This window comes from Lagenorhynchus albirostris, chromosome 1 (genome assembly GCF_949774975.1).
Source record: "Lagenorhynchus albirostris chromosome 1, mLagAlb1.1, whole genome shotgun sequence".
In the NCBI taxonomy this organism is placed as follows: Eukaryota; Metazoa; Chordata; class Mammalia; order Artiodactyla; family Delphinidae; genus Lagenorhynchus; species Lagenorhynchus albirostris.
In genome coordinates this window covers 13,635,615-13,653,851 of record NC_083095.1, presented here as the reverse complement: position 1 = coordinate 13,653,851, position 18,237 = coordinate 13,635,615, and the positions used below count along the sequence as shown (strand labels likewise).

The window sequence follows — 18,237 nt, the reverse complement described above, 5'->3', positions numbered from 1 at the left end:
CCTGCTCCGCCCTCACACCTCCTGCTGCCCATGGGGAATTGGCCTGGGCTTCCAGCATGCACCTGGACTACTTGGACCTTGATAGAACAGTCCAGAGCCTTGGGGAGATGCGGGAAGGGCAGTGGGGTCAACACAGGGCCTTGTTCTGACTCTGGCCTTCCTACTAATCAGTGATGGAATCTCAGGGGGGCAGCTTCTTACCCCTGGGGCTGCAGCCTGCCCTGCTCCCACACTGGGACTCTGGGGCTTCGACCCAAACCTACTTGAGAAGATACTGAGAGCTGACTTGGCTTCTCTAAAAAATTGGAGAGAACAAAGAAGCAAACTCACCAGTTACCATGGAAATCACCCAAAATTTAAAAGACTAAAACAACAGTTTAATATCTCAAAAATCCTCTTTTTTCTCCCCCCCTCTTAAAAACACACACTCATATACAAATCCCATTGTACCACATTATTCTGATGAGATGGGGTGGAGGTGGAGGGGAGGATGAGAAAAGGATTCAGACTCTCAGGGGGCCACATGGCGATGGGGTTCCCAGAATTAGTTCTAGGGGTTTAAATTAAAACACAAATAAACATTGGAAATGCAAAAGACCTAAATCCTCCTGCTCCACTGCAGATGGAAACAAGGTAGAAGCTTTTCACTGGATTAAAAGGGAGAGAAGATATGCAGGTGGGATAGTGGGGCTGAGGAAGTCAGCGGGGCCCTAGTGCCTGAGGGAGGGCCGGGGACCACTGCTCCTCCAGAACCCCATCTCTTGGGCTTGGCCATCACTCCAGCCCCACCCTGTCCCATCCCCCTGCTCTCTGCAGGGCCTGAGAACTGAAGGCTGGGAACGAGGCATCCCCAGTACTGTGTGGGCCTGGTGTGGGTGAGTGGGTCTGAGCTCCCTTATGTGGAGGCCATGGAGCCACTGACGAAATGCCAGGTCCACTCCTGTGAGGACAGGTCTCGCCTCCCAGAGTGTCACACTGGCCCCAGAGAACTGCCCCGGTGTAGCGCCTCACTGCTGGCAGGATGAGTCTGTGGGGCATGCTTGCTGCCCTGTCCTTCTGCGAATGGTTCCCTGAATGTCCGCAGGACCCACTCATCCTCGAGTCTCAGGCATGTGGTTTTTGCAGGACTGACTCCATCCCCAGTCCCAGGGGAGAGGCCTGCCTGGCCACAGGGACGTGTTAAAGGATAGGCAAGTGACATGTCATTAGATGCTGACTTGGAGTTCTGCGAGAGAGATGTCCATCTTCCCCTCTGGGCTTGAACTTGGCAGCGTGAGTGTGCTGGGGGCCACCTTGAGAACATGAAGGGGTAAACCTGCCTAGAGAAAGGAGCCAACACTGAGAAAGCAATGCTGAGATAACATCACCCTGGATTAAGCTTCGCCTGAACCCCATCTCCCGGCCCCCAAATGCTTCAGTTGTTTGAGCAGATACATTCCCATCATTTCCTCCTGAAAACATTTTAGTTGGTACAGATCTCGACCCCTGGGCCTGGCATTCAAGGCTTGTTGCCATCTACTTCTCTCCCCTTTTATCTGCATCTCCACTAATTGCTCTGCATGATTCCTCCACTCAGCCCACTGATCCAGTTGGCCTTTTTCCAAACATGCTGCGAGCAACCCACCCTCCAGGGTGTTGCTTACAGCACTGTCCCTACCAGGAATGCCCATTCTATTTATCTGAGTACTGAGTACTCAGCACTTGCTACTATCTAAGTAGTACTTAGACAGGTAGGCATATGAGATTAGGACTAATTGCTAAGTACTACTTACTCTCCAAGGTCCTTCTCCCTCTTCCAGGAAGCCTTCCTTGGAAGCCTCCTCTTGTGTGTTTTCCTGATTGCCCAGGTCTCTCATCTGGCCCTGATGAAATACACCTGGCTTCCCAGGTGGTTCATGAACTCCAAGTATCATCCCTTGGCTTGATTCAGTAGGTTCCTAGAACCTATTTCTATTCCAGCAAGGGACTTGTGTTTAGGGATGGACACCTGTCCCCAGGCCCCAGCTCTGCCCTGTTCAGGCAGCCAAGAAAATGGATCCTATCATACTCATTTTCACATTTGGTCCTTACAATAGGTCTGTGAGGTAGGAGATTTTAACCCATTTTAAGAACCAAACCTTGAGGCTCAGAACAGTTCAATGACTTGTCCAAGGTCACACGTTCCTGCACTAGCAGACTTGGCACCTCAAAGCCAGGTCTTCTGATTCCCTCGTTCATTCCTCAGATGAGAGACAGAACTGAATTTTACTGAGGGGTCCCCTGGGATGTGTGTGCATCTCTCCTCGGTCCTGCGGAGCCCAGGGTGGCACCTGCACCTTCACAGCTGAGCCAGTGTCTTCCATCCTGGACCCAGCAGGCTGGGTCCCAGGTGGCAGTGGATTCTGAGCAGCCAGGGGCTGGCCAGCCTCATCCTGACCATGTCAAATCCCAGAGGCCTCGCTGAGGGGTCATGTCCCTCCAGATGAACAAAATAAATTCATGGAAATGTTTTCACAAGGGCGTTTTTCCTCTGCTGGTCTCTGCTTCCTTGAAAAACACAGACTTGGAGGTAAACAGTCTTTGCTGCTACAAGGGAGCAAATACAGACTTCCTTCCCCATCTCCGGCCCCGACAGTTCTGCTTCCTCTGCCCTTCTTTCCAGCACTGTCCAGTGTCCCCCAGGAAGGCCTGAGGACCAAGCTCCAAGGGTGGAGGGTGTCCCACAGAGACAAGCCGCGGGGACACCTGGAGCTCCAGATGCTTCTGCCTCCCCATCAGTCAGGGTAGTTGGACTCCTGTCCTCTGGACTCTCCCCACTCCCATCAGATGGGCCCGCTGGCCTGGAGAAGCAAAAGGGGAGCACTTCTGAAAGGAGGGGTGCTGTTAGGTTAAGATGGAGGCTCGATCCTGACGGGAAAAATAATCCACGGGCTTGAACCATGCTTTCTTCTTAATTCCAGACCCTGGAATTTGCTTGTAAACAACACATTGTCATCTTGATTTTCAGCTCCTTGAAATTAAACAATGTTAAGAAGGGTTTGTACGAACAACCTTAACTGCAGAGGGCAGAATGAGAGGAATTACTGTCTGTTCATTTATGCTTTACATTTTCTACTTGAAAAATGCTTCAAGATACATTTCACTTTCTGTCTGGGATTTTTTGTCCCCCAAGATCCTGGTGGGGACGCCTCTTTCTAGTGATTCCTGGGGATGGACTGGAGGCAAACAGCAGTAGAGTGACCTGCCCTCAGTCACCTGCAAGGGCAGGATTCACATGATGGGTTAGCACCACAGCAGATGGGATTATTGGTTGCAGTTCCTCACTCCCCTGTGCTCATGTAACACACCCACACCCTAGCCATAGCCTCATAGATTTCCTTGTCCCACTGATTTTGAGGCTGACCATGTGACTTGCTTTGGCCTATGGCAGCTGGGCAGAAATGGCAGTGTGCCAGTTATCAGCCTAGGCAACAAGAGACCGCGCGTATTTCTACTTGTCCTCGTGCGCTTTTGCTATCTTCACGAGGGAAGTTTCCCCTGGTTGCCGCTGCCCTTTTATCCTGGGGCCCAGAATGAACATGTGAGGGGTCAGAGTTGCCCCTATTGATCCACAGATCCCCGAGAGGGAATAAACGACGGCTGTTGTAATTCTCTGAGTTTTGAGGTGATCTGTTACACAGTGTTTCATGGCCATTGCTGACTGATACAAGTACTCAGTAGAAATTCTGTAGACAGTAGGTGATTAATAAATGACACCCTGGCATGTTTATTTCCTACAGATTTACTGAGCATTATCTATGTTTTTGCCAACCACTGTGATATGTTAAGTTATGGGGATACAGATAATAACAAAAATCAGTAAAATAATAATTAACATTTATTAAACATTTACTAGGTTCCAGGTATCATGCTCAGCTCTTTATATATAATATCTTATTGAATTCTCCCACATTTCTATGAAGAAAATGAGGAAATTAAGCCTTTGAGAGTGAAAGCAACCTTCCCCAGATCATATGACCGGAAAGACCCAGTTTCTGTCCTCAGAACGCTCACAATCTGGCAAAGAAGGATGCTTGCCTGCATACACTTGTGCACGCCTGTCCATGTGACTGGACCGGTATTATTATTGTCCAAGTTTGAATTCTGTGGTGAGGCAGCAAAAGGCAGACTGGCTGTTTTGGCAGGAAAATCTGCCTTGTTCTTCTCTGCAGGCAGAGTTGAGCTAAAGGCTGTTAGGAAGCTAGAGGGTGGTGAGGTTACAACCTGCACCAAATGGCATGAAGGTGAACATGACCCCCACAGGTGCTTAGGAAAGCCCTGCTTTTGGAGTTATAAAAGCTTGAAAGTAAGTTTCTGTGGTTCTGCACCCAGCTTCCACAGACATGTGGTATGACCTTGGGCCCACCCCTTGCTCTCTTTGGGCCTCAGTCTCCTCACCTGTAAAATGGGCTGGAGGATGTGGTTGGGTGATCTCTACAGTGGCTTCCATTTCAGAGATGTGTGTAGCCTTGGACCCCTGCTTTGGAAGGAAAGTGTCTTCCTTTCTCTTTGCTCTTGTCATCTGCAAGGGGGTGGGAAAGGGAGTATAGAGGGGTAGGGGAGGAGTGGACGTGTTCCTTTAGAAATTGTGTTAAGGGCTTCCCTGGTGGCGCAGTGGTTGGGAACTTGCCTGCCAATGCAGGGGACACGGTTCTATCCCTGGTCTGGGAGGATCCCGCATGTCACAGAGCAGCTAAGCCCGTGCACCACAACTACTGAGGCTGCGCTCTAGAGCCTGCGAGCCACAACTACTGAAGCCCGCGTGCCTAGAGCCTGTGCTCCGCAACAAAGAGAAGCCACCACAATGAGAAGCCTGTGCACTGCAACGAAGAGTAGCCCCCGCTCACAGCAATAAAGACCTAACTCAGCCAATAATAAATAAATAAATATTTATTTATTTACTAAAAAAAAAAGAAATTGTGTTAAAAGCAGTGCAAGCACAGGGACTTCCCTGGTGGTGCAGTGGATAGGACTCTGCGCTCCCAATGCAGGGGGCCTGGGTTCGATCCCTGGTCAGGGAACTAGATCCCACATGTATGCCACAGCTAAGGTGCCTGCAAGCCGCAGCTAAGACCTAGTGCAACCAAAAAAAGAGAAAAAAGCAGTGCAAGCAGTTTCATACTGTGATATTTGTTTGATTAGAGCCTTTGTTGACTGTGGCTCTTTCTCCTGGAAACTGGCTGTAGAGTGGGATTTTAGCACCAGCACACGGGGCGTGTGTGTATGTGTGTGTGGGGGGGTGGCCGTGTTCTGTGGGGGGGGTTAGCTTTTCAAATGGAAGGATCACAACCCCATCAATAGCTACCGTTTATTGAGCAACTATTATGAGCCAGGCACTTGCATTACCTCCATCAATCCTCCATTTTACAAAGGAGAAAACTGAGCCCCTTAGAGGCTTCCTGTGCTGCTTTCTCCTGCTCAGGAGCCTCTCCTCTTAGCAGAGATGCCCTTCATGGCTCTGTCATCTTGGGCAAGTTCTGAACATCTCTGAGCCTCAGTTTCCTTATCTGTAAAATGGGCATAAGAAGCCCTGCCTCACAAGTTAGTCGTGAGGATCACACTGAGTAACATAAATGTTACTGGGATGTAGAAGGCACTTGATAAAAGTAACCATTTTACTTAATGTGCAACTAAGCATGTATTTACTTAAAGTCTTTCTCTTCAGATGCAATAATTCTAACTCCATCCCTTCCCAGAAATTTTTATTCTGTTTTCACAATTATTCACTTTGCTCAGTTCAATTCAAACCTCAGAATCATAGACATCAAAGCTCAAAATCACCCAATGTCTGCCAGTCCAGTCAGTTTTAATCTTGTTTTTTTTTTTTCGCTGTCTAACCAGAGAAACCTTTTTGCTAACTAAACCTTCCGGAGAAGTCCAATGAACAAAACACAGAAAAGCTAGGTTGCTCTGATGGAGGCAAGACGGCTGGGTGGTGCAAGGGATGAAATCCTGCCCGATAGGGGTTCCTCCTCCCCTAGAGGGGGCTTCTAATTACCTCTGAGGATCCTTGCCTGGCGCCCTTCAAACCGCGTGAAATCAATCTCCAAGTGCATCATTTGGAGCCCAAGGCTGGTTGGAGAGATCAGACCAAGGAAGAAGGATACTGCACTTTACTGATGACCGCAAAGGTCCCGGCAGTGTGTGGGTTGCATTCAGAGACAGCGGGATTCCATGGGGGAAGCAGCTCCCAGCTGGCTTCTGCTGGATCACGAGGGCTGGCATCCCCAGGCTGGAGCTGGGAGTGACCTTCCTGCTGCACCCCAGCACTCCTGGTGCCGCTAAAGCAAGTGAGCAAGGGCAACCTTGAACCTCTTAAGTTATATTGCTATTAAAGAGCACCTTTTCCCCATGCAAATTACTTGTCATATACCTCCTGTGATCCTGCCTGGGATGCCGAGGTGGAAGGCATTAGGCCTGCAGTGAAGCAAGTTTTGTTTTTCTTAGTAATATTCATTTTTTAGACACAGTCCCTACAACTCTTCTGTCCTCCCTTTGTCCCCACCTTCTTTGTGTTCCAGTGTCTCTCTGTGTCTCTCTTAGTCTTTGTGTGTCTCCCTGGATGCCCCAGTCTTTCTCTATGGACTATTCTCTGTCTCTCTCCCTCTCCGGCTCACTGTTTCCTCTTTCTCTCCATCTCTCTGATGTTCTTCACTTCTTTTTTTTTTAATTAACAGGAACAGAGCTGGTGGCTCTGAATTCACAGTTGCTACCCCCTTGCTAATTGCACCACCAGGACCCATAGACCAATGACCACGTGGGAAGAGGCTTTCAAGAAAAGGGCAGTTCCCATGATTCTCCTCTCCTCTCTCCACGGGAACAGGAGGGGAGCCATTTGTGGCTGGTTTCTCCATGGGAAGCTTTAACAAGGTGCTGGCAATCAATGGTGGCCTTTTGAGCCCCGACTGCCTGCTCTGGGACACCATCCAGCTCTAGAGAGAGCTAAAATACCCACACTGGACAGGTATTATTAACACTGAGACAGAAAGTAATTTCCCCTCAGCATTTACAGAATCTTCCCCTCAGCTCCGGGAAGGAAACCAATATTGTCCCCATTTTATGGATGGGGAAACTGAGGGCCAGAGTAGTAAGTGAAGTGACTCACCAGAGGTCGCACAAGTGATTCAGAGCAGAGCCAAGACTTGAATCCAGGTCTCTTGACCCTAAACCTCAATGCTCTGAGCATGAGGCCTGTGGAGATGGAAGCTTCCAGGAAATATTGGCGGGGAGAATGAGAGGGGCAGGATGCAGCCTGCTTAGAATTGTGACTGTTTTCCTCCTCTGGGTCCCGGGGCTGAAGTGAGGAAATTCCTCCATGAAGCAAAGTTGGATTGCCTCTTGGAGGCTTCTCTTCCTGTGTTTGGAAGGCTCTCAAGGCAGGAGGGAAGGGGAGCAGCTGGTGGGCATGTTCCTTGCGCCAGGAGAGAGCTGTAGGCGACTACTTATTTTCCTGTGTCCTCCTAGGGTTTCTTTTCTTTTCTTTTTTCTCTTAAAAGGTTAACTTGAGAATTTAGTATCTTTTATCTATTTATTATTATTTTTTGGCTGTGTCACGTGGCATGCGGGATCTTAGTTCCCCTACCAGGGATCGAACCGTGCCCCTTGCAGTGGAAGCGCAGAATCTTAACCACTGGATCTCCAGGGAAGTCCCTCTACTAAAGTCTTGATTCAGGGCTTCAGTCTGATCTTGGATGGGCAAAGGGGAATTACAGGTAACTGAGGAGGGGTGGCAAAGGGGGGCAGTAGTCGACTCCCAGAGCTGCCTGGTGGCAGCACGGTGCTTAGTGAGAACACCCTAAGGAAGTTGGGGAGGCTGTTTTGTGCCCAGCTCAGCCTGTCAATAAGCTATGCTGTGGTTGGATTGGCCCTTGTGGTTCTTATTATGATTGTAAGGCATCCTTCGGCAATACCCACCAGGAGACTCTGTAAAAAAAAAAGGTTTATTACTTACAGGACCTGGAAGTTACATGACACACCTGGGGCCACACAGCAAGGCCTTGCGGGGCAGGGGTGGGGTAGAGGGTAGGTGGGTTTTGCTTTTATCGGGGTCGACGGTGGAGGCCTAGGGTTTCAAGGACTCAATCTTTATTGGTGAATTTAAAACATAAGAGTGAGCAGAGAAAGACAAATATCATATGATATTGCTTATATGTGGGATCTAAAAAAATGGTACAAGGGAACATAATTACAACAGAGAAATAGATTCACAGATGTAGAAAACAAACTTAAGGTTACCAAGGGGGAAAGGCGGGGGGGAAGGGATAAATTGGGAGATTGGGATTGACACATACACATTGCTATATGTAAACCAGGTAACTAATAAGAATCTACTGTATAGCACAGGGAACTCTACTCAATACTCTGTAATGACCTATATGGGAAAAGAATCTAAAAAAGAGTGGATATATGTATATGTATAACTGATTCACTTTGCTGTACAGCAGAAACTTATACAACATTGTAAATCAACTAAACTCCAACAAAAATTAATTTTAGGGACTTCTCTGGTGGTCCAGTGGTTAAGACTCTGTGCTTCCACTGTAGGGGGCAAGGGTTCGATCCTCGGTTGGGGAACTAAGATCTCGCGTGCCATGAGGCACAGCCAAAGAAACAAATTAATTAAAAAAAATAAAGTTTAATTATCAAGGGGGAAAAAACCCCACAAGAATGAGAATTTAAAGCATGGGAAGAGAAAAAACAACTGGCCCAAATGGTCAGTTATTGAAATCAACCAAGGTCTCTAAAACAAAGGCGCCTCAGTGGGAGGAGGTGGGCTGGATCTTTACCTAGTCCTTTGGCTGGCAATGTGTTTATTCAAGATCCCCATCATTGAAGTGGATGCCTCTTTGAAGTGGCTACCTTGGCAATCAAAGCTTAAGTTAGGCACTTGCATTACACAAAAGAAAAAACAAACAAGAAACAACTGGCAGGATTTATACTGCAAAGGCCCTCCACAGCTGGACCTATACGGACTAGGCACCCTCCCCGCATGGAGACTCTCCCCTCACTGTCAGCTTTGAAGGGCTGGGGTGAGATTTTATTGAGGGAGCTGAAGCTGGTCTGCTGGGTGGGCTATGAGGGAGGGCGGAGGCACTAGTCCATTGCTATCCATTTTGGACATCTTTCACTGGTTTAGGGAAGCAGGTTTGCCTCATCTGGGCTCCACGAAGGATGTACGCTGCACAACTCTGGGGAGCACCGGTCCCATTGTGCAGTGCACAACCTACACTCCTGTATGTGGCAGCCTGGTCTGGGAAGGAGGGGTGCCTGATTCAAGGCAAAACCAGCCCAACACAGATCCCGGCTCTGGGAACTGAAAGGCTGGTCTTGGTCCACTTTAGTGACCAATTCAATTTCAGATTGAACTAGCCCACACTGAGCTCCTATTATGTGCCAAGCTCATAGTAGGTGATTTTTCTTATTCAAATCTCTCCATCTCCCAGTGTACTCTCTACTACATTTTGAATTGGAGGAAATTTACTTGCCTTATTGATAGAATGACCACATTTATGTTCTCAGGGCAGACGGTTCATTTTCAAAACTCAAAAGTCAGTTTTTCTTTGTTTTTGTTTTTTTGCGGTACGTGGGCCTCTCACTGTTGTGGCCTCTCCCTTTGCGGAGCACAGGCTCCATACGCGCAGGCTCAGCGGCCATGGCTCACAGGCCTACCCGCTCCGCGGCATGTGGGATCTTCCCGGACCGGGGCACGAACCCATGTCCCCTGCATCGGCAGGCGGACTCTCAACCACTGCACCACCAGGGAAGCCCCAAAAGTCAGTTTTGTAGCCAGGTCTGGCATGCAGTGTAGATTGCCTTTGTGCCTCTAAAGACAATTGAGACATTCAAGTTGGTACTCAAGAGCCTTTCTGGGGCCCCGTGGATGCTTCTTCTCATACTGATGACCCACAGGCTTCCAAGCAATCACTCAAAGGGTCCCTGGGCATTTGGCTCTTAGCCGGGTTAAGAAGGGCCTGTGATTCTGGGAGGTTCTCCTGCATCAGGGGCTGGGCTGCCTGCTGGAGTGGCCTGTGGAACTAGAAAGGACCTGGGTCTTGGGTTCAACTCTTAGCTCTCTTACCTACCAGCTATGGACCTTGGATAAATTTCTTGCAGTCTCAGTTTTCTTACTGTGAAATGGAGATGATAATACATGCTGTATTATATCATGAGGTTTACATGGAAATAAAAGGCACTGTTTATTGAGTACCCACTGTGTACCAGATCTGCTGAGCCCTTGACATTTGTCAGCTCATATGACTTGTACCTGGCACAAAATCCCCACTATTTGCTGAATGAATGAATAAACGCTTCCTCAGAGGGCCAGCTTCACGTGCAGGCCACCTGGGCACTTGCACAGGACCCCACACTTAGTTTAGTGCTCTGCTGTTGCCATCTTGAAATGTTTCATACGTTTTGAACAAGGGACCCTGCTTTTTTTTAAGGTAAGAAGTAGATTTATTAATATCTTTTGTTGCAGGAAAATGGGGCACAAGAGGACGGTCAGGTCCCAGGTCTCGGGTGAGTTCCTGGGACGGGCCATCAGGTAAGGGTCCTTGGCTTCACGCAGGGAAAGAGGACCCTGCATTTTGATTTTGCACTGGGTCCTGCAAATCATGTAGCTGGTATTGCCTCTCCATAAACCCTGTGGGACATACCTAGTCTGCATTGTCATACCTATTCTACAGATGCATAAACTGAGGCATAGGGAGGCGAAACTACTTGCACAAAGTTTCCCAGCCTATAAAATGCAGAGCAGGGCCCCATTGTGGACCTCCACTAAATGCAGTTCATTTCACTGGGGTGGTGGCCTTGTTGCTCTGGCCTCACGCCTGGGCTGGGCCTGGCAGTGGACAGGTTACAAATCCACAAATTGGAGTGGCCTTTCCTCCAGCTCTTAAAAGTCAGGGGTTTGGAGGATCTCACCAGTCTTTGGAAAAACTTCCAGTTTCTGACAAAGCAGTAAAAATGGCCTTCAGTCCGCCCACTCTCTTTCTGTCTTGTTCTGGAAGATGAGTGAGAGGTAAATGCGGGAGAAACAAGGAAGATGAACAAATGTCATGGAAAGTCAACAACATCTCCCTCACCAGTGTGGTCGAGGGGAGGAGGACACAGAAGAAGAAAGCCCCCCACCCCAGGCCTGAGGCCTCTGGATGGCTGTGTCCACGGCTCTCCAAACAGTGCTGAAAATGAAAACTGTGGGACAAGCTGGTCCCCACTGCCTAGAACAAAGGGAGGCTGGTGTGTCTTAGTCACTGCTAATTTCTGGCAAATTACTGGCCTTGGGAGCAGGACTGCTTGTAAAGTTCTCAGCTGCTCTAAGCTGAAGGCAATGTATTCAAAGGGAAATAAGGGCCACATCTGCTGAGGTGATGGGGAGACAGGGAGCCTCTTACAAGCTCATAAAGACGGTGCTGGAATCTTAGATGCACCTGCAACAGGCCTGGCACTCTCCTCAGCCCAGTTTTTATTCTTTTGGATTGGTTTGCAGAAGGATGCCCAGAAGGGTTTATGAGAACCTGGGACTGTGTGTATGGGTTCTTTAAAAAATAATAAAGTCCTCTACTACTCCCATGGCTGAGTGCATGTGATGTGGGAGTCGTGGGTGGGAGGAAATTGCAACTGGTTTTTTTCAGCCTGAGAGGGAGGGTGTTGGAACAGGTTCTGAAGGAGAGGAAATGCTCCGTTGTCTCTTAATTCCAATGCTGCTGGATTCACACACAACACTCCCAGCAGCTCAAGGCGAAAAGGGAGCTTCAGGTTGTAGGTGAGGTTCAGCTTCACCAGCGTTCAGGAGCTTCAGGTTCCAGGTCTCAGGGCTGGAAACCCTGCGAGGGTAAAAGGAGAGAAGGAAGAGGAGATAATGCCTTTGCCTCCTTGGGCCTCAGGTTACCCTTCTGTAAAATGGGATCTGGGCGCCCAGACTAGAATGGAGCTTGAACATTCTGGATTATGAACCTAGAGAAAAGGGAAGGGCAGGAAGAGGAGGTTATTCATGAGCCCTAATATGTACACAGAGCTTTACAGTTTATGAGCTTCTTTAAAGACATTGTCCATTTCTTCTTCTTCATTATCATCCTAGCAGACATACAGAAAAGGACATAAGCAAATGCAAAGTGTCATGGGTAATTCTAACTGTAATAAATTCTAAAGCAAACACCCATCTAGTGAACAACCCAGATCAAGACAGAATGAATGACAGAATGATGCCAGCAACACTAAGTGATCTTTCCCACTCACATCCCCTCCCATATACCACAGGCACTCATAGCTTTGCTTTTATGAAAATCAGTTCTTTTTCTTTCTCTTTTGTTTTAGTTTTGCCACCGTGTATACATTCCTCAATGATAAAGTTTAGCCCTGCCTGTTTTTGAACTGTATATAAATGGATTCATACAGGACATGTTATCTGTGTCAGCTTCTTTTACTCAAAATCATGATTGTAACACTGGCCCATTTTTCCAGATGAAAAAAGGGAGCCTCGGAGAAGTTAAGTGACACATCAAAGGTCACATAACTAGTCCTGGCAAAGCTGGGCATGAAGCCACACCACCTGGTTACTCCGTTACCCAGATCAATCCGCTGGGGTTGCTAACGTCTGTTTCCAGCAATAGGGCAGAGTAGGTAATCCGAGAACAGAAGAGACACCCTTATGGCTGAGCCAAGGTCACGGGCCCTAGAGAAGGAGCCTCTGTGACCTGCTCTTCTCTGGCTTGTTCCTGTTTCGCTTTTTTTTTCTCTATTGAAGCATAGTTGATTTACAATGTTGTGTTAGTTTCAGGTATAGAACAAAGTGATTCAGTTATATATATATATATATATATATATATATATATATATATATATATATTCTTTTACAGATTCTTTTCCATTATAGGTTATCACAGGATATTGAATATAGTTCTCTGTGCTATACAGTAAATCCTTGTTTATCTGTTTTATACTCAGTAGTGTGTATCTGTTAATCCCAAACTCCTAATTTATCCCTCCCCGCCCTTTTCCACTTTGGCAACCATAAATTTGTTTCTGTGTCTGTGAGTCTCTTTCTGTTTTGTAAACAAGTTCATTTGTAGCTTTTAAAAAAAAGATTCTACATATAAGTGATATCATATGATATTTGTCTTTCTCTGCTCCACTTCTTAATATATGAGCTAGGACAATTTATCAAAATCAACCCCTAAGTACCAGCGGGCAACAGTGAGCAATCTAAGCTAATGGAAACATAGATTTTTCTGAATTTCTTCTTCAAGAAAGCCTTGCATTTTCTCCTCATAGGCTTTGGCTCCTGAGGCTGACACAAACATAACATAAAATTGAGGCATTTTACAGCACCCAGATGCCCACAGGACTACATTTCCCAGCCCCTGCCTGGGCAGTTGTTCTTTCATGTTACCCCTGCCTTTGCTTGGCCCTTCAGGGTCATGCCAGAGGCCACTAAAGTTTTGAGAAATGCCCTCAGTTTCCAGCAGTGGCATAAAATGTTTCCTCATATTGTCTTAAGTGGGGCTCCTGGTGAGTCAGTTATAACCTAGACTGCAGAGAGGCTCCCGGGTTTTTGGAAGATATTTGCAGCTGGGATGAGACTTTGGGGAAGGGGGGATTCTTGGCTGGAGAGGGGAGATGGTGAAGGAGGAGAAATGAATATCTGAAGAGATTGGGCTGTGGGTATTCGGGCATGGAAATGGGGGCAGGGCAGCTTAGAAACACAATACAGGGGTCACGGTGCTCGGGGAGGGAGTGTCAGGTGAAGACAGGGCCCTTGCACAGACCCTGGCCTGGGGCGGCTCCTTCGAGGTGCTCATGACTGAGGCCCTTGATCCCTTCCAGGAAAGCACAGAACTATCGCCAGGAAGCCCCCAGCCTTGGGCAGAGGCATGAGCACTGGTCCAGGAGTCTGGGAGCACTCAGGATGTGCCCGGTCCTGTTGCACACACGCTCCTGTGTTAATTCATTTGAGACTTACAAGGACCCTACACTTTTTACTGGCATCTTTACTTTATCATAAAAGGGAACGTGACTGTTCCCTTTTGACAGACGAGGAAAATGAGGCACTGTGAGGTTAAATAACATGCTTGAGTAAACTAGTGGTGGAGCCGGGATTTGAACCTCGGTATCTGACTAGATTTTTTTTTAAATCTTAAAAAAATGAGGGGATGGGACCGGGCGACATCCATCGTCCCTCCTAGTCCACCATCACAATGGCTGATGGTCTTGTCTGCTAACTTTATTGTGAAGTCTGGGGTCACACAGCACAACAGAATAAACCTTGCGAGAAACAAGCAGCTTCATAAAAGATGAGGCTGCCGGGCTGACCCGATTTCCTTCCTTGACATCATGAGATTCTAAGAGAACAGGCGGGCTGGGGGCACATCCTGCCCGAGCCAGCGGTCCCTTGAAGCTCCACTGTGTTCTGGGTCTCTCTGAACGAATCCTGCCCTGCCTCGCTCATGCAGCTAATGCTGGATGGGGGGGTCCTCACCTCCTCTGACCTCCCCACCTGCTACGCCAGCACGGTGCCAACTTGTACTCACAACCAGTAACGCCAGTGGCGGGGACTGAAGCTGGGCCTCTCTCATCCTTTCTCTGTGGGGTAACACTGGGTTGTCATAAAGTGGGGTCCACCTAGATAGAGTGGGGAACCTAAGGCTTTCATTGGCGTGACTTGCTTGGGTGCCTGCTTAAGCAGAGAAGCAAAGATGAGCCACAGGGGGTGGCATTTAAGAGTCACCAGATCGTTAGAAACAAACTGGTCCTGAGAGTCAGAGGGGAGAGACGGCCCCAGCTCTGGGGGGAAGCTCTGAGTGACAGCATCGGGGAACCCCTGCTACCCACTCCCTGGACAGATGAGCAACCGGTCTTGGAGCAACTTGCCCAAGTTCATAGTGAGTGATGGTGGAATTGAGATTCAAACAGGATCTCTCAAGGCCAAGTCTGGGGCTCCAGCCGCTTAACCTTTTCTGCCTTCACATCTGGTACCAGCTCAGGAAACCATATGCTCTGGTCATATGGGCTCGACACCCAGGAGGCCCCACCGCTCTGCCAACAAACGTGAACGTGAGTTTGTCCCGTCTCTACGGGAACCTCCAGTGATGACTCAGCACCTGCATGCTCTGAGTTCTTGGAGCTCCTCCATCCAGAAACAGAGAGCCTAGGAGTAACATGGATGGCAGCTCTTGGAGTCGCTCCAGGCCAGGAGGGACACAGCCCATCACGGGCCACCTTGGCAGCCTGTGCCGTTTCTCCGGGGAGTGGATTGATCCTGTGCTCTGCACTCTGTCTCTCCCAGTCCCCATACACAGCGATACCACCAACCAACATTCACTACCCTTCACAGCAATCTAGTGAGGTTGATACATTACTGCACAACAGCATTTTACCGATGAGGAAACTGAGGCATAGGAAGGTTAATACCCTGCCTGTACTGGTTAAGTACAACTAGTCAGTGGGAAAGCCAGGATGGCAAACCCAGACAGCCTGGCTCCCAAGTCCATGCGCCCAATCACTGCACCCAGGTTATCCCTCCCTTCTCCTTTCTGGGGGAAATTCACTCAGCATCTCCTTTAAGAAGCTCCCCTCCTCCATTCCGTGAGGTGGGGGGAAGGGAGGGGCTGGCTGTCAGCCACCATGCCCTACCCACAGGGTGGACCCAATGCCCAAGCTGGGTCAATCAGGTTCTCTAGGCACAGGACTCTTTGCCTGAGTGACAAAGACATCTTGAGTCATCCTCACAGTGATGGCTCCCAAAAGCTCCTTTCTGACTGAGTTCTCTGGACCTGCCTTTGTTTCTTCAGCGTTTCTTTCACCACTGTGAGCTGTCCAGTTTCCTTCCAATAAATAGCATTTTTCCCCTGCTTGTTAGCCAGAATTAGGTTCTACAGTTCAAGAACCCTATGGGTATAACCACTGCAGAAATGACTTACATTTCATTCCATATACATTTAGTAGGTGCCCAAACAGGCCTGCATTCAAATGTGAGCTCTGTACTTACTAGCTGGGTGATCCTGAGGAAGGGACTTCTCCGATCTGATCCTCACCCCTCTCATCTGATAAAGGAGGACATTACCTTGTAGAACAATTACACGGACAATATTCCAAGAAGAGGAAAACCCAGATGCAAAGGACTGGAAGTGAGCGAGTGTTTGCCTTTGACCACAGTGGCATTAATGGCCCTGTTCTACACCTCTCCCTGTGTCCATGCCCTTTGTCATGTGGCTTTGCAGTACCCTCCTTATTGTGGGTGGGAGGTACTTCCCTACCTCTTTACTCTGGGCTCGACTATGTGCTTTGGCCAATGGGATGATAGCAGATATGGCTCAAGCAGACACTTGATAAGGGCTTGCAGGACTGATTTTGCTTCCTCGTGCTACTACCATCACCTTCAGATGGACATACCCAGGTGAACCCACTGGCCTCAGGTGGAGGATGAGAGACACATGGAGCCCAGCCATCCCCAGCTGAGCCTAGCCTAGGTCCACGAGCTGCAGACTCATAAATTGGCCCAGCCAAGACCAGCAGAACCAGTCAAGTTCAGCCTGGGTCAGCCACCCCGCAGCTGACTCACAGACATGTAAAAAAATCATTCATGATTTTTATCTTAAATGACTGAAATTTGGGATATTTTGTTATGTATCAATAATTAACTGCTACATAAACTGGTACGCAGAAGTGGACATAAATCATATGTAACATTGTTTTTTGGGACTGGGTGTTGGGAATGAGTAAACTATTAGGGAAGGCTGAAAAAAAAGTAAGGAAATTGCTCTTGGAGGCTGGAAAAATGGCAATCCACATTATGTAATGCTGAATCCTTTAGGAAAACTGTTAGTAACTTGGGAGATAAAAAGTGTATCTAATAAACTCTTGGACTTGGGCAAAGAGATTTCTCAGCCGCGTACTGAAAGCATCAGTTGGCTTTTATGACTGTGTTTGATAAGGTACTACAAAAAAGAGACAAGCTCGTAAAATAACTGCCTAGTTTGCAAGTAGTATTAGAAGCATGATAGAGAAGGTGGAATCTGTTCTGTTGCTGTGGCTTCTGGCACATGCAGTAGAATGGAATCAAAGACAAAGGGAACCCACAAAGTGTTTAGACAGAGTTATATTGACAAAACGACTCGTAGCCTGAATTAAAAGAGATGGAAATTGTTCAAAATATAAAAAGACCTCTGGGTAGGAAACAGTTTCAAAAGATTGCTTAAAGGCTATGTTTTATAATGCCTTCAGAAGTAGCCAGGGATGGTGATAGAAAAGGAAGGACATCTCAGAGGCCGGAGCAAGAGCCATAGAGAAAAATGGGGAGAGAACCTTTCTTAGAATGCAGATCTTGGAGCCTTTCAGTTGGAACCGCCATCTTCCAGTAATTTGTCAAAATGACCAATACAAAGGGAAAGAGGAGGGACACCTGCTACATGTTCTCTAGGCCTTTTAGAAAATACGGAGTTGTTCCTTTGGCCACATACATGTGACTCTACAAGAAAGGTGATATTGTATGTATCAAGGGAATGGGCACTATTCAAAAAGGAATGCCCCACAAATGTTACCATGGCAAAACTGGAAGAGTCTACAATGTTATGCAGCATGGTGTTGGCACTGTTGTAAACAAGCAAGTTAAGGGCAAGATTCTTGCCAAGAGAATTAATGTGCATATTGAGCTTCTGAGCACTCTAAGACCCGAGATAGCTTCCTGAAATGTGTGAAGGAAAATGATCAGAAAAAGAAGGAAGCCAAAAAGAAAGGTACTTGGGTTCAACTGAAGCACCAGCCTGCTCCACCCAGAGAAGCACACTTTGTGAGAACCAATGGAAAGGAGCCTGAACTGTTGGAGCCCATTCCCTATGAACTCATGGCATGATGCGTGTAAAGAAAATAAGGGACCTGGACTGTACAAGTGTTTCTCTTAATTGAGTAGAAGTGTTGTGTCCCCTCCCCCAAAGAAATATTTAAAGCACATTTTAATTGTGTCCAGATTCAGTGGGTGATGTCTTTACTTTCCAAATTTAGTAGTTTTTCTTCCTGAAAGATGTGAGGTAGTTTGCTGTGCAATATACTCCACTGGTTAATAAACTGCCAATTATAATTTATATATATATTAAAAAAAGAATGCAGATCTTGGAGCTAATCAAGGAATGTTACCTATCCCCAAGTTGTGGTAGCTGGAAACGTTTTCCCAGCAGGATTTCAGAATTGCTATGGACCAGTGACTGGTATGGACCTCCTTCTTCC

The 18,237-nt window shown here is 47.7% G+C and overlaps 1 pseudogene; it reads left to right on the top strand.

The window, feature by feature from the left end:
- Positions 1 to 17,381: 17,381 nt before the first annotated feature.
- On the top strand, positions 17,382 to 17,923 carry LOC132529444 (large ribosomal subunit protein eL21-like; annotated as a pseudogene).
- Positions 17,924 to 18,237: the final 314 nt, after the last annotated feature.